We start from the raw sequence: 22,425 nt of genomic DNA on the forward strand, positions 1-22,425 counted from the left end.
TATTTTGTCACTTTTGCACAATGTCAGCTGCAGCATTTTCCTAGGATATAATTCTCAAGAAGATGCCACTTTATTTGCAGAAAGAAGTTTTCATTTTAGCTGGTTAATGAAGCATTGTGTTTAGAAGCGCTTCTTTTTGAGTAAGCTGTCAATCTGCTTTGCTTAAAGGGATATAAAAGCATTTATCCCGTGTGTGAATTCACACTTCCAGGTTTTTTCAAAATCTGTTTTCCTCATCACCATCTAGGAGAAAAAAGAGGAAGGGAAGGCCTTAGGGACATCACAGACACTCTGTGGTATGATTATTTGAAGTGTGAATGGACCTTGGCATGCCCTGGCCCTTCTCCTGTATCTCATTTGCCTTTTTGACAATACAAGGGAGGAAAGAAAGCCAGAAATCTTGTCTGTCAATGCACATTACCCGGTCTGAATTCTTACTGGAACAATGTGGAGAGGTGTAACTAGATTTTGGAAAGAGCTCTGGCTTAGACTACAGCTGAAACTAAGCAATATACCTAAAAGAGAGAATGTGGCAAGTTGGGACGCAGCTATAATAACAATACATTTATTCAAGATATATGAGATCTCCAATTTAATACCATAAGGCCTGTGTAGTCTAAGAACCCTCAAGTAAGAATTTGCTGTAGTGCCTGTCCAAAATATCTTGTACTTCACGCCAAGATTTATATTTCTAGACATATGTTCATCTAGTTCAGCCCTCTTGATCAAGGTCTTTTCCCGCCTGGTGGATTCTGCATTAGGAGGTGCCAGTCATCTCCTTTTGTGCCCCTGAATCCTATCTGAAGTCTTGCATTTCTTTCTGCAGTGATGCCAGTGGTGAGTGGCATCGAACCTTTCAGTTCAAGAGGCAAGCAGTGCCACCTCCCCCAGCTTCCCCTTGGACACCTAACAGTGAGAAGGGAGCTGGTCATCCCCTGCCTGATGATGGGCTAGAAGACTCATGTTCAAGAAAGGCAGTCAGACAGAAAGCCCAGTCTAGTATGTAAGGAAAACTTCAGGGGACAGGCAGAATCGCATTGGTGATACTCTTCAGTAATTTTTCTGACCAGCTTGATCCTCTGCTCTTTGCACTAGCTGTGGTGGTCCTGTTCCCAGTTTGTGTCCCACCCCAGTCTTCATGGTGTGTTGTAGCGGTGCAGGTGGCGGCAGATACTCTGTCTCCTGAGAAGAACTCAGACAACCAGCTGTGGTGGTCAGCAACCCAAGTCTAGCACGTAACTTTCAGTCATGGTGAGAACCCATGATTCCCTTGTTCTATCTTTTGCATGTTTTCCCCTGATTGGTTAATATTTTGTCTCCTAGTTTTATGTATGAAGTTATGTATATTCATTTCCCTTCTTTAATATGTATTAGTTCTAGAAAGTTCTTTGTTCCTCAATGCCCCATTGGATCCTTCCCTGAGTCCCTCCTATGTGTTGTTCCCATTGGTTCCCTTCCTGTCAACCCCACCTGCTTGTCTCTATCCCATTGGCTGAGATCCCTTTCCCCACCTATTCTGTACCCAGTATAAGATCCCTGGACCCTCCCCCCAATTGGCCTCTTTGTCCCTGTCATTTCATGGGAATAAACCTGCGTGGAACACATACGGAGAGTCCCCTCTCTTTTCTTCTTTGCCTTCGCCTGCGTGCCTGCAGAACAGCGACAGAAGGATGCAGCCCCTTTGGGTGAGGAGCTCTGCCCCGTTTTCACTGTGTGTTGGGCACTGAGTGCCGCCTTCCAGAGGGGTTTCAGCGTTGACCTCCAGGCTTCTTTGTGTCGGCATGCGAGGGGTAAAACCCCCTTCTGCCAGCTCCCAGTGGCTGAAAACCCTTCCAGTGTGTGTTGTACAGTCTTCGTGAGGTGGATTCCAGGACCAGAGCCACGAACCCAAATCCAGACATGGCAAGGCTTCAGGTCTTGAGTCATGGTGCAGCCCAAAATCTTTCTGAGACTAATTTGAGTACCATTTGAGTGGTATTTTAATGACAGTTGGTATCTAGATCACGAGTGTTAAAGGCCTTGGCTTTACAATATAGCTGGTTTAAATCACACATTTGTGTACTTGTACTATTTAAAGTATACCATACTTAAATTGTTAAATATGACACGAACATTACTTTCTAGAAGTACTGTCCTTTTAGGAAAACCTTAAACATTACAAAAAAAAAAAAATAGTACTGGAAAGGGCATGACAGATTAGAGTTACATAGATATATATATATATATGTGTGAAAATTCCCTCCCACTAAGGCAAGAGGAGTCTGTTCCAGACAACTACATGGGAAAACCATGCTATTATTTGAAGCTATACAGTTTTATTAATGAAAAACTGAGGTTATAATGTCATGTCTTTTAAGAATAATATGTAGAGGTCTTCTAAATCAGGGAATATAATGAAAATATAAGCCTGATAATGGACCAGTGCCTTTCTTTTGTCTACCAACAATCTCTGATCTCCAATATAAGAGGCTTCAGATGTTTCTTTTTACTGAAAAATGATTTAAGACCTGTACCTTTTTAAGCGTAACACTGAAAACAATGTTAAAAATAGCAGTTCAGTTACCACAGGACAATAGATTTTTGTGGTTGGGTGATGTAAAAGCCCTGGGGCACTGAGAGCAGGCATTTTAACAGTTTAAAGCAAAAAGGAAACACTAGATCATGCATTTTACCTTGATATGTCAGATGGAGAGATTTCATCCGGTAGGGCATGCTCTGGGCTGAATCAGGGATGATGCTGATCTATAACTTGCTTTTTTGAGTCAAACTTTCCATCCAGACACATCAACAGTTAGGGAATAAACGTTTTCTCTTGATAGTTTCCTCCATTAACTTATCCCTGCCAATTTCAGAAGAGTGCTCATAATTTCTCATTTGAATTTGTCTGGTTTCAGTTTTTTGCCACTGGATTAGACACTCTTCAGAGAATTTGTCCACAGGAAGGTTTTATACAATACATTCAAATCCCCTTTCTGTCTGCATTTTTATAAAGTAAACAGAAGGACTTGTTACAGCCTCTCACAGATATTTCTTTCCACCTTTAAATATATTTATGGCTTGTTTTCTGAATGATTAGTCAATGTCATTTTTAAAACATAACAATAAGAAAATGCTAGCCTTAACCGATTCTGCAGTGTTATAAGCATGCTTTTTTTTTGCCATTGCAGTAGACTGTTATGCAAACCACTGAGAATGAATATCAAATTTCTCATCCAGCACTTCCCAGCCGAATCTCAGCTTTCCAGGATATAGTCCATCATCCTGTAAGTATAGTCTGCATCTTTCTAGATTTTTTACCTCGCGTTCAGTGGTGTTTAAATTAATTCTGTGAATTTACTAAGCAATGCAAGAATTCTTTATGTGATTGTCTTGATCCACTAATTATCCATTCTTTCTGAATGACTTTGCAAAATACACTGGAATCAATACTATGTTTAATTCCTGATCAATGACAGAGGTGCTCAATAACGTAGAGTACTGATCACCATTAAACTGAGTTCCCACACTGAAAGCTGCCCATGGCCAATTCATAATCTGTTCAATGTACATCTTGCTTATTTAGTATAGACCTTTTTTTCTAAAGGAAAAGTGTGTTATGCAGTACAGAGTTAAACCCCAATACTCCTGACAGCTTATGTTATGCAATGCAGAGGCAGATGGAAATAAAAAACTGAATGGAAAAAACCTTCGTCAGGCACTTCACAATGAACAGCTGAGAAATCATGCTGGTTTGACAAGACATTTGAAACAAGCATTCTGACCAGCCTTAAGTATATCCTTATCTTTCCTGACTTTTTAGTCGATTCTCAGGTCAGATTTTTCCATTAGTCTTATAGAATATAGTAAAACACCTTAAATGAGAATTAAGGACCCTAAATTAGGATTAAATTCATGTTTACTTTCTGCAATGCTTGGTATACTTTTTGATCCCCATCGGTATAAAGAAATCTATAGGATGATTGACACTTTCAGTCATATGCTAATGATTTGAATTAGAAGTTTTTAAAAGAAATCCTGGAAAAAATTAAAATTTATATTAAACATTTTTTTTTCCCTGTAAGAAGGGATCTTCAATGTATTTCACTTAACTTTTTAAAATTAGGGGCTTTTTGTTTTGCAGTTTATTACCAGTTGTTTGCTATGGGCAGTGCAAATCTGGTTCCCATTGGCTACAATGGCAAAAAATTTAGTTTTGCTGGAGATTCAGGATATTTAATGTGGTACAATATCAGTTTCATATGGGAAAATACCCTATGCTGATCTCCTCAAATTGTAGTTTCACAGTATGTCAGCTTCCATGACGACAGCAGTTTAATGCATTTCCAACCTCTTCATCTCTGCTGTGCTAACATGAGCTTTCATGAAGTTGGGGTCTTGACTGAAACAATGAAGCGATGCAGGTCAAAGATACCCCAAGGGGTATTATAATAAAAAACCATTTTATTTTCAAACCAGGTGAGTTCAGTGATCTTGGTGACAGTGAAGCCCCACAAAGAATTGTGTCAGCTCAGCTGTGCCTGGAAATGGTGTGAGGGCACACACACAAGAAGCTGGGACAGGGATGCACACAGGGAACTTCTTGCTCTTCCAATCTGGTTATACAAAACTGGCAATGTTAAAGTAGTGTGAGTTTTAGTTAAAGTTAGTTATTAGCCAGCATCAGGCCAACTGTCAAGTACAAACATTTAAGATCAAGATTTGCCTCAATTCCTGGGAGGGGAATTTGTGTTTAAATTACTATCTTAGATGAGCTGCCGTGCCTGAATGCGATACATTTGTGTCCAGTCGTGACAACCAAAAGTGGCAGCACAGGTCTTCCATTCGTATGTGTTGTTTAAATCATTCAGGTCATATAAAAGATCCTGAGATCTATTCTTCTAATGTAAAGGAACCTTCCCTGTCCAATCATCCACTCTGGTAGTCACTCTTGCACTGCTTCAAGGCAGTGGTATGGGATCAAACCCCCTTTGCACCTACACACCCCATACATACTCAGACCAGGTCTCGTTACTGGCTCCACCCTAGGTTTCCCAGAGCAGAGTCTCAGATGATTGAATCTAAAACGATTTAGTCATTGTGCAATAACTAAATAACAAAATAACAGCTTGAGCTGGGTGACTTTGAGAAGGGGCCCTGAACAAAGGAACCCCCATGGGCTTTTATACCCTTACAGTGCAAGGGTGAGAAAGCCTGTGCTCAGGCCTAGGCTTCTGCCCCCAGAGCTCAGCCTGCATCTCTCACTGCAGCTGCACACAGGAGTTCCTGCACCAAGGGTATTCCTCCACGCCAAACAGCATCATGCAGTGTAAATTCTAAGTGCAGTGAATGTGGCAGCATTGAATAAATGTAGCTTAAAATGCATATATAAAGAATTCAAGATCTGATACCATCTTTCTGAATTTCTGTATAGCTGTAAAAAGCAAAACTTCTTCATTTAACTAAAGTTATTTGTGTTTGCCTAAAAACTACCGCAAGATATATAACTTGTATGGCCAGTGGACATATGCATGCATCATTTCTGCTGTTTTCTGTCTATTTTTGTTTGTTTAAAAGATGATGATGTAGATTTCAAAACGTAAAACCCCAGGCTCAGAATTTATATTGGATCATATCCAAGTTATCCATCCCTATTTCAAAGCATCCAAATTTTATATAATGTGTTTTCCAATTAGATAGCTTTTTGAATTCTTTTTCAGATTTCAGTAATGTAAAATCCTTGTCCAGAATATGCCATACTAATTCCATGTAATCAGATTACATGTGTGTGGCAAAATAGGTTTTTATTCCCTTCTATCACCTAACTAACAAGATAAGGAATTCATCTAGTAGGTGGTATAGCCACCAGTTTATAATATTCTAATCACCCTGTTAATTGCTGAGGGTTTTTTTACTTTTCATTTGCTCAAAACACTTGTGTGTGAATGAACATAAATATATTTTCCCTTTATTTTGCAAGGCTTAATTGCATAATTCTTCAGAGTGATGTTAACTAGTGTCAGAATGATTTTTATAACTATTCTTCTACCTGTCTGTCTTGGTTTTTATGTGTTACTGTTATGATGCCCTTTACCATAACGAAATAGCTTTGTCTTGCCTTATATGAATTTAGCCACCCATTCTTCTCTCAGTCTCTCTCTGTAAATACTGAAAATAAAACCGGATGTTTGAAACAATTTTTAAACAATGCATATTGCATATATTTATGCAGAAAATAGAGCCACTTAAGTAATAACTGGCAGAGAAACATATCATGAGCAAATTTTAGTGGCATAATTTTCCCCTCCGTTATATGTTTGGCTTTTCTCTTCAGTTGATTTCAGGTAATTTAATGTCCGTTTTCTTCCTATTGTTTGTTAACCTGTTTGTTTGTGTGAAACACTATAAATACTGTCTCAGCATGTTGCCGTAACAATTGTTTTATTTTCACGCATGTGGCAGAATCCTGATGACATTGTGAAACTACCATATAAACACTTTGAAGGACAAGTGTCTGAGATGTATGATCACAAAGAAGTAAGGGTCCATGTTTTCTATATTTTCTATGCTGTTTTATTACAAGACTGATACTAATTTGAACCATCTTTAAGCTTACTAATAACTTCACTATAATGCTGTTCATTAGAAGAAACAGAAAGCAGGCTAAATTTCATAGTGGGCCAGTCTGACATATATGATGGTTTACTTTCTCTTCCCACCCTTCTTCAAGCCTCTGATGAGAGTATGGCATCTGTGGGTTCAAAAGTGCCATATGTAAATGACTGAATTCTTCTGCAGATGTAGCTAGACATGGTGGTTGCTGTTTAAAGGTCTGGCTGACACTGTGATGACTTATGTATGTGACAGCTCCATTGATTTCAAGGCCAGTTGAAGTCAGTGGAAATACTCAAAATGTGTAAAGGCAAAATGCAAATTCTTCCTCCATCTCAAAGAAGTTTCGCATGAAGAAAGGGCTGCACTGTCAAATGGCAAACACAAGCTTTAAAATGGTAGTGTTCTAGAAAGAGAGTATCTGAAACCAGAAATTATTCATTCAGTGCAGCTGATCATTGTTTGAATAGTTTTTCTAAGTGAAAAGAATTTCTGCTAGTGGTCAGTATGGAAATCCTAAGCAGAAATGTTAAACTGTGTGCATATTTATCATGTGAATTTTGTGGTTGAATTTCTTTTTGTGCTTTTGTGTATTTTCTAGTTAGGTGTTTTTAGGGCAATATCATACTCTTCCTAGACAAAGTGAGGCATTGAGTTAGTGTTTGCTATTGACCTAGGAAAGGTCTACACCCATCTAGAGAAACAATTCTGTGGGCTGTCACTGTGTCTGGACTGAAATCAATTACGCATTAATATATTTTGAGACAATACTAAAGACAAAAGCACCTGCTGCAAAATCACACTTGCTCAAAGGAAGTGATAATGGTGAACCTTAATCCAGCAGTTTATTGGCCAGTTCAGCATGAATTTTTATCTCCGTGTTGGTGCTGTGGATTGGAGAAGGGATTTGGAGATTTTGCCATTCACACAATCATAATTACTTCCTTGGACTTTAACATCAGAAGAGACCAATTCATGTAGTCATTGCTGCCCACACAAACCCCTAGTATTTCCTCTGAATCTGCCTTCAAGAATAATAGTGATGGGTTATCTAGCAAACACCTTTTGGAATTGCAGGCAATCTTGGTACTTAAAATTTGCATAGAGAAAAATGCACACATCTACTGGTGAACTATTAATTTTAAATATTTCTTTCATCTTTCTATTGATGGAATCTTAACTAAGCTTCTCTCTACCAGATCTTTTTCTGAGGAGCTGGAGGGTCACACTTGAGATCCCCTTGAGATCCCCTTCAATCCTTCAGTGGGCTTCACCAAGACTAGAGGCTTCTGCTGCACCTCCACATCAGCTTTCTGTAACTCATAATTTTGTGTCACTACTTTATTTCTTCCTCTTGATCAGCAATGTTTCAGGTTGCAAATCTGCTATATCTCTCTGAAAATGAAATTCCTTAAAATAATGTGTATATGGGTTTTTTTTCCATTTTACATGTACTTCATATAAGTGTGTACAGATGTGGTCATCCTGATTTCTTATGTAAATGAACAAGAAAAACCAGCACTAGATCTGAGCCCATTTAATGTTCTACCTATATGAACATGACCTGTAAGCACTGCTTATGAGTTGTCAGTGACAACTAATACCTCTTCATTTTCCTTCCTCCTTTTGTCATCTGATCCCTTCTAAATGGTTGAAGCAGTGGTTTCTAAATTTTTTAATCACATAAAACTTCCCAGCAGAATTAAGTAGTATTTTGTAGAATTTACAGAAATGAGTGAACAATTCTACTTTCTGTCCTGTTTATTATATTGGTGGACAGGCAGCTAGAACTGCTGGGGGATTTTGTTTACTTGCTGGCATGTTTTTGAGGTTCCTCTCAATGAAACCAACATTCGGGTAAAAAGATTAATGATTTCTTAACCTAAGAAACTGACTGTACACTGAAGTGGAGACCTGACAATGAGGGCACAGCAGCTAATGTGCTATGTGTTGGTGTCACTCACCTTCCAGGGAGTCTGGACATATGCCAGAGATGCTAGAATTGCAATATTTTCCCGAAGTTGTTACTGAAACTCAATAATGCAAGCCAACACCTAGTATCACCTGCTTCAAGCAGTTCTTTGCCTTGCAGATGCACCTAAAGTCAGCCATGGGAGGCACAAGTTAGTTTAATATACAGTCAATGCATTGAAATGTGACAGCTGTGAAATTGGGAAATATGAAAACCAAGAGCAAATGGATCAACAGCAGCATAGAAGCATAAATGCCTGATTAACTGCAGGCATTTTGATGATCATGTTCAGGACAGGTTTCTGGAATCTTCCCTCAGCAGCAAAAGCAGAAGTCTTGAGGGAATAGTTCTCAAATGGTAGTTTCATAATGGTAAGGTATTTTACAGCAGGAGAACTTTCTGAATGTAGTAACCTTGCTGAAAACTACATAATTGTGGACTGGAAAATGATGCTTAAGGGTTTTTATTGTCTTTCACTCACTAATGTGACATACCTGTATAAGACATTTACAGAGTAAAATATATTAAAAATCAGAAAACAGGATATTATCCTCATTATGCCATTACTTTAAAATATTCTAAAACAGAAAATAAATCTGGAAAGAAAAAAGTATTCTGCTTAAAACTGTTGAGGCTTTTTTGTTTTTACTCTCCACCTTCACTTAGAGGTCAGCATTTATAAATGTTTAAGAAGTCAGGTTTAAGACTTGTTTCATGTAAAAATAGAATTAATTTCAAGGTCATGAAACGAGAGAGAGTTTTAACTGTTACTTATCCCAGCTGTTTACAAACTTACTGAAAGGGTTAAGTAGCATACTATCAGTCATGCATATGAAATTCGGAGTGAGAGGAAGCAAGTGGATTTGAGGTTGTTCTCCTTCAGTTCATTCAAGGTTCACTGAACAGGAAAGTGAATTTTTATTATCACTTCCTGTGAAAGAGCAGTTGACAGGACCCATCAGGGAACTGCCAGAAACCTCAAGAGTTTTGAGTATGAAGCCCAGAGTCCATTGCAAAGTTTCCATGACAACACACTCATTAAAATAAAAGGAAATTGTGCCTGATATTTACAGCTTTCAGCATACAGTTGAAAGCCTTGTATTTCAGATTTCCAGAGTATTTACACCTGGGACCCAAGAATGCAGGCTGTCAAGAAATAAAGGGTAGTTGTAACATTTAGCTGTGAAAGTGGAAAGGTTGTTTGCAGGTTAGATTTCAGAATTCTTCAATTTCTTGAATTGGAGTGAACATTTCTTCTGTCTCTTTGTGTGGTGTGCTAAAGGGTGAAATGGACTTAATATTAGCTCAAAAACAGTCTTAAGGGAAGGTTATAGTGAGAGCAGTTTTACTGAAGACAGGGGTATTCTTCCAAGAAAAGGGACTTAGCTCTGAAAATAATAAAGTTAAATTTATTTAGCTACAAATATCTAAATTGTGAAAGATAAATCATCACTGATACTTCCTCAGGTGTGGCAGCAGTCATCAACATTGTGGTAAAGAACTGCAGGGATGAAGGGAGACAATAATAACATAGGTTGTTTATTTAAGGTACTGAAGTCCCAGTGAGTTCTTTTCTTTAGTATCCCTACTGCTTACACTGCCCTTTTACACCCTCACCCTTAACAATCATGTTGGTTCCCTCTTTGTGACTTCTATGCCAGGTTATTTTATTTTTACACAGGTGATAAAGCTCAAAATGTGGATAAAATAACTAGGTGAAAAGAGCAGGGATGCCAGGGTAAGGCCAGTAACAGAACTAGAAAGTACTGTCTGACCTGGGCCAAGAACAGCTCTTATTGTCCCTGATTCTTCCATTTCTGTGAACATACAAGAGGTCAGGCTATAAAATTACTATTGTTTATTTTGACCTCTGAATGGGTGAATCTCACACTTATCACAGTACTTATCACATTTACTTTACAGTAATCAAGTACATTGCTCTTAATAGATATTGTAACAGAGTTAAAGAAAAGAAAAACACCTTACAAATAGACACAGGCAGATGTATACTTCAAATTACATAACTGCCCAGCGTATACATTAATTGTACATTATACTGAGTCCTTTTTTTCCCTGACTACTGGCTTTATGCCGGCTGCTTGCCCAAACAGGTATCAAATTGCACTGTGTGAATAACATCTGAGATGAACAAAAACATCAGTGAGGGATGTGTGTCAGCTGCTTGGGAGGATATGTTTATGCACGCGATTTTATCAGAATTAGCCTGTTTATAGCTTCTGATTTGGTAAATTGCCTGCAAGGTCAGACAGTTGGACTCCTTGCTTTCCCTTGGTCTCAGTGCTTGGGCTTTGATGTCCTTTGGGGCTGATTCAATGCAGCAACATTTGTTGCTGCCTTTTTTGCATCTGGTCAGATGGAATAGAGACTTGGCTCAGCAAGAAAGTGCTGTCCCTGACACTGAGGTGTCAACAATTCTGTGCCTTCAAAGGAAAGGAACACATTTTGCTGTCTTCCCAATTCATCAAATTTAGCAATTTCCACAAGTAATTCTTGAAGGAAGATTGCAGTTTCTCTCTTCTCTACCCTGAGTTTGTAGTCTTCCCTTGTTAGCTATAGCTGATTGTGTTCATTTTTAGGTGGCCACTTTAATTTCTGTGGTTTTCATATTCAGTTGTCTTTCCCTTGCACACTAAGACAACACTCTTTCCACTCTGGCTTCCTAGAAATCCTTGCTCTAGTGCTTTGGTCACTGGGTTATTGCAGATAGAGTAGGAGCACTCTTTTGCCTGCTGGAGGAAGGCAGAACTCCTTCTAATCTCAGGATGGTCTTTTTCTCACCTGCATACTCTCTCTGAATGATATCCCTCTGGCAGGACCCCACTAATAAGCCCCTGAACTCTTCACCTCTCTTTGTCAAAGAGAGTGCACTCCAGTCCCATCTAATAATTTTCTTAATTTCACCACCTTCATACTGTTAGACCACAAACCACAGCCACTGTATCAACCAGACATCTAGCATATATGCAGCTCTTTCTTCCAGACATATAAGTGTGACCCTCCAGTTCCTCAGACAGAAGATATGAGACAAGAATACGCTAAACCTGTTGTGTATTAGAAAAGAGTCAGCCAGTTCATAAAACCCAGTTGTAATTTCAAACTGTTCACAAATCAGTTCTCACACATAAGCAAAGAACTTTTTTTCAGAGTAGAGGTTCTTGGCAATGTTCTTCCATTTCTAGGCCCTATACAGAACAGGCCCTATACTTGTTTCTCAAGACTTTCTGCTTCATTTCAAGGCTTGTCTGATCTCTGACAGAGCTTCTGACAATAAATCTTATTGGGGCTAAAAGCCCTGTAGCCCTTTGCATGGTGCTGGCTTTTTCCCCCCTGTCTATGAAAAGCAGCATCAATCTCTCCATCCTTCAGTCATAAGATATATATCCTTGAGATATGCTAGGAAAGAACAGGAACTGGGCTTGGAAAGACAAAACAAAGTGATGAAAGTTAGTGTGGGAAACGAGCTGGGGGGTCATCTGGAGAGCAAGGGGATCTCAATAATAAGTATCCTTTTTATAGTTCTGATTTTTTTAAGACTCAGAAGGATACTTAGAATAAATTAAATATTTGGTAGGTTGTTTCAATTATTCAAATGGCTTTGAAAATATCAGAAATGCTGACAGTGTTTCTTTAAATGTTCTTAAAATGCTTTTCAACACAGAAGCCACTGACTGTGTGGAGGCAGGTATAAAACATACAAGAAGTATATTAGTGAGAGACATGAGGTCTTTTAATACAGTTCAGCCTTTTAAAAATTACTGTTGTCAGGTGAAACCATTAGGTATCCCGTGGAAAATATTTTTACAAGTAAAATCCAGCAGAGCTAGTACTAAAAAAACAGTATTCTGTTTTTACAGTGATTTCATTGTCTTGATGGTGTAACTCAGTGCAGATTGAGTTTCTGTTTTCCCAAGATCATACATCAGTTTTGCAGAAGCACTTCACAGAGTGGAAAAAAAAGTTAGAAAGCTTTAAAATATGACACCATAGTGAAGGGATTCACTAACAGTGCCACTGTGAGTATTACAGATGTCAATAGCTCTTTGAACTCTAGTGTCATGCTTACTGTTGTGTACTGTAGCATCATCCACTCCATGGTGCTAGGGGGAAATTCAGGAATGTACACAGAGTGGCTTAATAGGTCTCTTATGGACTTGAAAGGTTAGGAGATTATAAAGATCCTGGATAAATTCTGTTCTGAGAACTCTCATGGTGCTGGGGAAGGTCAATAGATGTTGCAAATACTAGCAAATTTGTGGTGATGGACTTGCTATACTGGCTGAAGGCAGACTTACAGGATGGATGTAGTAGGTGTCTGCAAGGTCAGGTGCCCCTTTGCCAGCATCTTTGGAAGATTCCCCATTTTCTGAGCTAATACATTCATCTCACTTCTTGGGTTTTGAGCTTTCTTTTCATCACAAGCATCATCTGCCAACACTCAGCCAGTCAGCAGCTTGTAATTAGCCTCTTCCCATAATAAAGGCACCCAAATTTCAGGGAGCAGCCACAGGCCTCACAGATCCTGCTTTTCTGTCTGTGTGTAGCAGATTCTAATAAAAACAACTGCTCTTATTATTCTTTTTTCCCTTTTCTATCTGAAAGCTGTCCACAGAAGTCTGTGAGGTGATTTGAGTTTGGGATGTGGAATTTTTGGATCACAGAGTGAATAAAAACATGTGGGTGATGAGGATCAGAGGGGCCTCACCATGACTGAAGAGACATACACTTCATGCACAGAAATCCACTCATGTTGTCTTCAGTACTCTTCTAGGATGCAGTGGACAGGCACCAGCATATTCTCCTAGTATTTATGTTGTGGAGTGGTGATCAGGGTGATGGACAAATTTGCCCATTTTAAGTTGTAAATAGGTTAGAAATGCCATTTTGATGGGCTTTGGATAATGCATGATTATAAGACATAAAATCCTGATGTCACTGAGCTATTAGTAACATCAGCTAATTCTGCTAGAATTCCTAGAGACTCAGCCGCTCCTCAGGGCTGTGCATCTAAGGAGTAGGAAGCTGTGAAGGTAGGAAGTTAAGTTATAGGAAAACCAGGAGAGCTTCTCTTTGATGTCCTGTGCCCATAGCTACTCTCTGCTGCAGAAATCTTCATGCTGTCCAAAATACAGAACAGTATTTGCCATTTGATTCAGTTTACTGGTTGAGTGGGTGACCTGTCTCCTACATTGCCAGATCTGAAATGGAAAATGATGGTTGCAGGAAGGAGTGAGCTTAGTTAGCATCATCACCCTAGAAAACAAATTTTTGGGGTAATATATCCAACTCTCTAACATAAACCTTAAAAACTCTTTTTTTGCATAAACTTATTTTCAAGTATGTATTGTTCTGGATGTGTTTTCAAAAGACATTTTTGAAAGTTTTGATGAAAAATGGCTGTGTAGAAGAACTTCACAGAACCAGCCATCCAGTTCTGGCTTACACTAACCATATGCCACTACAGCTTGGAAAGAGTACTGTTCAGAGGAATTGAAAATATTGGGAACTGGATTTTAAACTCCAACACATTAATACAAAATTCTGTCATTAATATTTAGTTTAAAAATACTAAAGCTGTCAGTATTGTCTCCTGTGTTTAAATAAACCCATAGGGACAAGAGCTTTGTTTACTATTTTTGGTTTTTTTTTTTTTCACTTTTTAATTTTTTCTTTTTTTTTTTGCTAATTGTTCATGAACTTAACATCTAACTAAACCTTCATTCACAGATGGGGACTTGTGCATGTGATTTTCAACACTTACCATTGTGCAGGCTCTGTGAAGAAAAGTAGTCCTTTTCCTTACATTATTTATGGCTTTTTCTTGCAGAGAGGTGAGATACTTTAAATGGTTCAATAACTGTCTTCTATTTAATTGTGTCAGCAAGAAGAGTCTACTCTTTCCTGTACTTTCCATTCCCTGGTTCTCTGATTTTCTTCTGGCTGTCTCTGATCTGTAAAGACACAGTCCTGTCTTCCTGAAATTGTATCTTCAGCAGGGATAGCAGGTGAATTGGATCAGATAAAATAAAACCTGATCTGTACACAACCCTAAAACTCAAGCTGAATCAGAATAGTTCCAACTGGCTCCAGTGGCTATTTGACCTTCAAAATCAATGCAGCAAAGAAGTTACTACATTCCTAAATTGCATGGATGTCATTGTTAGTTAGGCACATTTCAAAATATAAACATACACAAAACAGTTTATTAAATTTCCCACAGACCTGGAAGCTCAGAGTAAAACCAGCCATGAAAAGATACTGCAGATGTATCAGAATTCTCATGGCTTGGGGGAAGATGAACAGACAAAGCAAAAGCATTAAAAATCTTCTGTGGTTCTTTTGCTACTAGGGCCACAATCTTTAAAATGCATACACAAAATAAATTTTTCTTTAGTTTCTTACTAATGAAAGAATCCGTTTCCTGGTCAGTGTCATGCTACAGTAATTAACCTACTCTTAACCCTTACCCCACCTTAAAGGATAGTACTGTAATCACTAATTTCTTTCTTTCATTTGGGCTAACATTATGTTTTTCAAAGTCCAGTGCTCTATCAGATGAGAAAACCAGCAGTGAGAAGGATGTAACTGCACCCATCCTACCCTGTGTCATGAGAAAGCCTCTGGAGGTGAGTCTGACAGGCGGTGTGACCCCAGCATGGGATTTCTTCACCATCATATATGTCCTCTTAAGTCATCAGTGTGCAGGATCCTTTTTTTTCCTCTTCATGAAAGAGAATGAATGAGAGTACAACTAATAAAACATAAGAGTAGTTAATATAGAAAAAGTGTGATTTTATGTTGCCTCATTTGAAAAATTTCTTTGAATTGTGTTTATAGAACCTGTTAACCAATCTGATGCTCACAATAATAATTGTACTAGTGATAATAACTGTAGTCATTCTACTATGAAATGAACATTGAGGAAAAAGGCTGTGCTACCAATAATCACTGGAATAGACAGCCACTGGAGCATGTAATCTAACAAATCACTGAAGAAATCACCATAACACTTCCTAGATCAATAATACAAATTGTTTGGTACTTATATAAGTGAAAAGAATGAGACCAATTAATGCTATTGTTGCAAATCACTGATCAGCTGCCTTAAAAAAAAAGTGTTAATTTAAAATCCTAAATCTAAAATATGCCTTTGTGTCACAGGTCCTGGTAACAAGCCATTGAAATTTGAAGTATGTTTTCAGCTGGTGTAAAGATATAAAACTTCATTGAAGTTAATGGTATCACGCCATTTTAGATCAAGGACTAATTACCTTTAGTTTTGATAGCGAAGCCTAAAAGAACACCACTAAGTGGGTACTTCAGTTCATCTTTGATGGCAATGAATGTCTGGATATTGTTTCACTCCTTAGCTAACAGGATGCCTTGGTAGATCTGGAAAGGCCTCTGAAATAAGGGAAAGAAAATTGCCAAATGGCTGCAACAAAGGAAAAAAAGTAGAAAAAAGTATCATAACTGAGAGAACAAGAAGGAGAGAAGGGGTAGAGAGTGAGCTCACAGGGAAGGATTTTCAAAGACACCTTGATGTATCTGCTTACCATAGAGAGCAGTGTGATTTTCAAAAATGTACATCTTTTGGGGTAGCCATGTTAACAAGAACACCTGTGTCTAAACACCATGCTTGGGCACGATGTAACAGAGGTTAAAGGTGGCTGAACTCTTGTCAGGTCACTGCAAGTCCGCTGGCAGCTCAGTTTGAAAAGATGCTGCTTCTCTTTTCTCACGTTTTTTTGTGGACAGGAAAAAGTTTGGTATCACTTGGCCTGTGTCAGGGACCTAGGCAGAATGGGAATGAGACAACACCTGGCATTTAAACAGCTGTGAAAATTAAATGCCTTCCAAGTTTAACAACACCTGACCAGTGGTCTGTGGATTTAAAATCTGGGGATATGCTCTGAAGTCCTAGCAGGGTGCACAAAGTCCCTTTGTGGATCATATCTAAAATGTCTTAGAAAATCGTGCAAAGTGTCTAATTCACTTCAGCAACGTTGTACTTAGGTTTAGTTTGGATCTTTGAAACCCACATAATAAAACAAACTTACGAACAAACAAAAACCTTAGTTGAAGATTATTTACCAACCAGTTCAATATGCTTATCTACATTCTTTGTGCAACAGGGATATTAATCCAAAATTATGAAGTGTTTTGTTTTAAAGGAACATTTGTGTTTGATGTCTTAGACAGTTGTGATATTTTCAGCTACTGGGTATAATTATATCTTTAATAAAATTATTGATGGAGCAAAATTGGTAAAAAAAGTTACAATTAAGTAGTAAGACATTCAAGACCAGTGACTGGGATGACTGATTTTTAACAAATTTTTACAATGAATTATTTTGCAGCTTATAATCACTTGTATCAGTTACAAATCAGAACTTAACATGTTTCAGTAGTTTGTATGATTTTTAGAGTTACTTAGATCCTATATAAGTCTAATCATAGATTTTCAATCTTGGAAAGCTTTGTCAAGAAGGGCAAGCTTCCCCTGATATAAAAAAAAATCTAAAATGATAGGGTCTTTCATCTATATAAAAAGACACCAAACTTTGTCACTGTCTTTCTGTGATATGAAAGACAGTTGAGGCAGAACTCAATGGTAATTTTTTGTCAGAAGGGAATTACCTGTATATACATTGCCAAGGTAGCAAGATAGAGCTGTAGAAGATTCTTTACAGTAATTGCATTAGTTGTGTAATAATAGCAACAAAGATACCATAAACAGCATTACAACAGAAACAAAAGTCCTATTCTTTCAGTTATATTGGATCCAAATCTTTAGTGAAACATTACTTTTTTTAGCAACTTTCATAAGCAAACAAGATTGACAAAGATTAGAAAGGGAAACAAAGGTAAAACAAGTTGTTCATGATTACGAAACAAACCAGTGGCACAAGACAGGAATAAGATAGCCAGTCTTCTTTCTTACAGACTTCTTTTCATATTTTCCATCATAAGAATAGCATAAAATTATTAAAATGAACTAATAGAATGCAAATTAAATTAGCATCTGTAGGATTACCATTAGCAAATCATGCATGCATTTTTGCCTAATTGCTACTTACTCTAAATGTAAAAAAGAACAATTCGTCTGCTTAATGCTCAAACCTCGATTATGTACTATTTGAAGCAGTGAAAATAAAAAAAAACATGCTAAGGGCAGTTATCAGCTGGCTAGATCAAAGATCACATTCATAGAGGTCTTAGGTATTTATTAGGTAGGTTTCTAGACTCTGATGTCCACCTCTCTCTGCTTTATTAGGGGAATGCATTTGTAAATGAAAGAGAAAACAGGGAGCAACAACAAAAGATTAAGTGACTTGCTGATTTAGGGAGAAATAAATTGTTGTGTAAGAAGTCAACCTAAAGAACTGTGGTTTCCTATTGACCTGTATGCTTTAAATTTCTGTACTGGCACTGAACTACTCAAAATCCTATTATGTTCCTATATTATCCTTTCTTAGCTCCTCTTTCTCCAGGCTCATCTAAGCTGTGCATTAGCTGATTAAACAGCTGGTTGGTGGCAAAAAAAAAGTGTGATAAGCAAGCTGAATTTACCTTTTCTCAGTAAGAGCTGAAATTGGTCTTTATTTCCCATGCTTAGTTAACAATTTCCACAAAATTTGTTGAAGTGACTTTGTTACCTTTATCCCTCTGTCAAACTTGACTAAAATTGTCCAGTGGCTTCCAAAGTCATGGTGTCCTGGGTTGCAGTGTATTCTATTGCCATCCTCATGAGCTGTTGAAATCAGGTGGGGCAGTGTTTCCTTGCCTCCTCCCCCCAGACTATCTTGCTGTTAATGGCCCATCATTGTCCTGCTGCATGACTCAGAGATAACTCCCTCCGGACTATCTTCTGTTAATGAGCCTATGAGCAATGTCAGCTGACTCTTTTACTACAGGATCACTGCTTCAGAGGACTGCAGCCACCATTCCACCAGACTGCTACCACCACCCTGCCTAACAGGGTGTCAGGTTGTACCTTGACTCTGTCAGTTTGAACCAGTGTTTTCTTTTACTTTTTTTTTCCTTTTCTTTAATTTCCATTAAATTGTTATTCTGACTTGGTGCCTCCCACTGGTTTGTTTTCAAACTTGTACACATGGGAGACAGTTGGACAGATATCTGCACAAGCAACACAAATCACATCAATATTGATTCTTTAGGAAAAAATAGGAGAAAATAAATGTAGCAGATCTTGGTTTATTTTTGCATTTTCACAATTTGCTTCTTAGTTTCATTTTGCAAATGTGAATCATAAATGGGTGGTGGTTATTGTTCTCATGGAAGACTTTGGTTTCATCTTCATGCTCTGGAAGATCAATGTGGCTTTGGTTTTTCTGACAAATATCTGGGCTGATTCAAATTCAGCTACTAGATTATACAAAGCACTGAAGTGTAATTAACTAATGATTATTGAAAAAAAATGAGAGAACTTAATAATGTTATTTTTTAGAGCCAATGTCCTAATTGTATCATTAAATAACCAAGAACTTTCATCTCAGTTTTCTGCTTATTAATTTAAAAATAAATGTGAAATTTTGCCAAATTATGGACCGAATATTTTCTTCAGTTCTTTCACTTTTATTTTTTTCTTGAATGTCTGGAATTTATCTCAAGACCAAAAGTGCTGAAATAATGAGGGATAATATTTGACATGATGAGGGGATGGTGTTCAAGCCTGAACCTTTACAAGAACGTTGCATGACAGTTCTAGCCCAAATTTGCCAAACCGACAATTATTTGTCTCAAGTTCCAAAGAACATGCAAAATGCTGTTGGTTTCCTGAGAAGGAAGGAACACTTAATGAAGGTGGTATTGAGAAATATAACTGCTTTTGAAAAAAACAGGATTCCACAGAACAAAGGGGAATGGTGAGTAAATGTCATATTTACTAACAATAGTCCTATTTGCTAACGAAATATTCTGTCTAGAAGAGCAGCAAAATTAGTCTGGATGAAACACCAAGGAAAATATCAGAGGGAACAATAATGTATCAGCAAAAAGGACAAGATGATCTACCCAGTCGGTGCTTGCAACTGTTACAATTCAAATCAGAGTAGTCTGCTGTAACTGAGAATGTCTGGAGTTGTTGTGTTTCTTTTAAAGAGGCAGAGATGCTGCCAATTATGACAATTGTCATAAAGTACTACATTCACTGAAAATCTGTCTGATATTTTTGATGTTTTTGAAGGGTAATGCAGATGTTTCTCCATTCAAGGCTTCATTTATTTTCATGTGAAAAGAAGGAAAGAAGAAGAGTGGAAGAGAGACATTTCTGTTCATGTACACTATATCCTTCAAAGGTGGAGACAAGGCAGGAAGACTCTAAAGAAAAAATTCTGGAATAAGTAGTGGAATCTGACATGTATAATCAGCAGCTGATCCTGAACCTGAGGAGGAGAGTTTCATTATTGACAAACCTTTCTTTATAATTTAAATGGTTTCACCATTGAAGAACTGAGCTGCCCAGGCTCTCCAATGGAAAGTTTTTAATAGTGATGTAAGAGCTCTATCTCATCTAAAGCCATGTTCAACTGATGTTTCTTTACCCTCCATATTGCAACAAACCTTCTTGAACGCTCCTGCCCCCAGCTCCCTAAGGCTCCTGTCCTTATGTCCTCACTTGCTGAGCAGGTCCTGGCAGGAACTGCAAAGCTTGCACAGGTGATGGGCTCACAAAAGCTGCTTTCTTACTTAACAGCAAATTAACCCCAGTATCTTTGCTCTGTAACAACTGTCCACGTGCAGGATCTTGTGATACCTGTCACCCAGTTTTCTCTGTCCATATGTCAGGCAACTAAAGTGAATAATTCTGTCTGACACTATGATCCCTAAGGATACAGAAGCCAGCAGGGGACCATTCATCACATTTGATAGTAGGTATTCAAATGCAGTGAAATGTTCTCAGTTTGTGAACAGCTCTGCTCCACTAAGTGTAGAAGATCTATATGTCTACAGATATCCATCTATATCCAACTATATCCATCTCTCTCTCCATCTCCACCATCTCCCTCTCCCTCCCTCACAGTCCTCCACCTTGTATCTTTATCATCTCTATAAGTGAATTAGATGATACAAAAAGTTTTCCAAAAGTTAAAGATCCCTGAGGTAAATTTGAGCTTCATTTGCATATTCTGCCTTCCATGTAGGATAATTTGAGATCACTCTTACAACAAATGGGGCAAAATGGTAATTAAGAAATTCTGGTACAGGAGTTTGGAAGCCCTGGTTTACCTTTTGTCTGCGACATCTGGGAAAAGGGTCACATAGTCTTTCAGGCATACAACTCCACAGGGAGTGGCAGACTGAAGAAACTGGACCATTTCCACTGCTTTATGCAACCCTTGGTTTCTAGGAACTGCATTGAAAGGCTTTCTAAAGGGCAAAATGGTGGTGAAAGGCAGGTTTGCTTTCCCACAATATTATATGCACTAGCTCCTCTCCAAGAATATCTGTGCAGGAGGACATGGAGCAGTCAACTGGGAAATGAAAAATGGGAGTACAGAATTAGATTAGCAAGGTAAAGATATTCTGATCACAAAGGGATCTTTTACTTATAAAGTAAGGGCACTGCTGAAACTTGAATCGAGGCTAAAGTAAATTTGACCAGTCTCTTGGCCACAGACATGCTAATAAAAACCTGAAAGTCTCATGTTAGCAATCAAGAGACTGTAATTTGCAGTACAAAATAAATTCATGAAATCATTATGTAACTTCAAAACAAGATCTCATTCAGAGTCTCCAAATTGCCTTCAGTAACTTTATTTCCTTTACAAGGGATAGGAAACTGTAAGGCATTGAAGCAGGATAAAAATGATGAAGGTTTTTCAATGGGCTCATTGTAGGAATAAAGAAAATAAACTATCAAACTGGCCTTTATTGTCAAGGTAAATAGACATTTTTGTGCTGAACATTTCTACAGTGATTTGTGAGACACACTGTCTCCATGTAAAGTTTACATCTATATCCTATTCACGTTTTGGTCCCGAATACAGCAAGAAAAAATAGGTTAAAATAACTGTGAATTATTCTCCAAAAAATTATGTCACCATTACCTCAGAGTAAATGTGTCTTTAGTTTTTTGTTGCTCCTTAAATAGCTTTTTTGTGCTGCTAGAGTTTAAGCACTGCTGGAACTCTGTCAATTCTTGACCTTATTTTTTTTCTTGCCTAAGTAAGGAAAACTCCCAGCTGATTGTAAGAGTGCTCTGTTGCCATTACAAAAGACCCTCTTCTTTGGGAAAAAAAAAGCTGAATTTCCGGTGTGAGATCATCAGGTTCAAGAAAAGGAGAAAAAATGCCCTTAAAAAAATAGCTGAAGCAGACAGCAGAGCAGGAATTGGTGATTGTCTGGCAGACAGTCAGATCAACAGTCATGGCAAGGAACGAGGAACACTGGCTCTGCAGCTGCAGGCTAAAAAAAAAATTGGTGAGTCTCTAAACAGTGAGCATTTATCAACAACTGGAAGCATTTAGACAAAGCAAGTAATTTTTCATTGTTCTCTTTTTATAAGCATTTTTTTGCTACATTTTTCTCCATTCAAAAAGGCAATTAACATACTGAGTTCTCATCACTCCTTCTGAGAGCTTTCTCTCCTTTCTAGGACTAACAAAGTAGTCTAGGACTGCACACAAGCAGTTTTTGGCATGACTAAAAGATCTGGGGGCAAGGCAGATAGTCTGAATAATTTATTTATTTTTAATGGGATAAAAGAGGCACTGTTCCAAACAAGCTGAATTCTGGTGGGAAAGAGCTTGTTCCTCCCCAGTTATGCTCTGTGTTCGAAGTACTCTTTAGAAGTTTAGGACCTTGGCCAAATAATACTTGGT

At 38.0% G+C, this 22,425-nt stretch overlaps 1 long non-coding RNA gene across 1 annotated transcript in view; it reads left to right on the forward strand.

Moving 5' to 3' along the window:
* Nucleotides 1-1,537: 1,537 nt before the first annotated feature.
* Nucleotides 1,538-22,425, forward strand: part of LOC121659755 — a 29,712-nt gene continuing 8,824 nt past the window's right edge. Inside the window, exons 1-6 of the long non-coding RNA XR_006014435.1 lie at nucleotides 1,538-1,685; nucleotides 3,168-3,263; nucleotides 6,439-6,513; nucleotides 14,306-14,409; nucleotides 15,118-15,204; nucleotides 21,771-22,024. This is a non-coding gene — a long non-coding RNA (uncharacterized LOC121659755). The remainder of the gene's footprint in view (nucleotides 1,686-3,167; nucleotides 3,264-6,438; nucleotides 6,514-14,305; nucleotides 14,410-15,117; nucleotides 15,205-21,770; nucleotides 22,025-22,425) is intronic.

This window comes from Corvus kubaryi, unplaced genomic scaffold (assembly GCF_017639235.1).
Source record: "Corvus kubaryi isolate FWS band 111438036 unplaced genomic scaffold, C.kubaryi_AGA036_p1.0 137, whole genome shotgun sequence".
Lineage (NCBI taxonomy): Eukaryota > Metazoa > Chordata > Aves > Passeriformes > Corvidae > Corvus > Corvus kubaryi.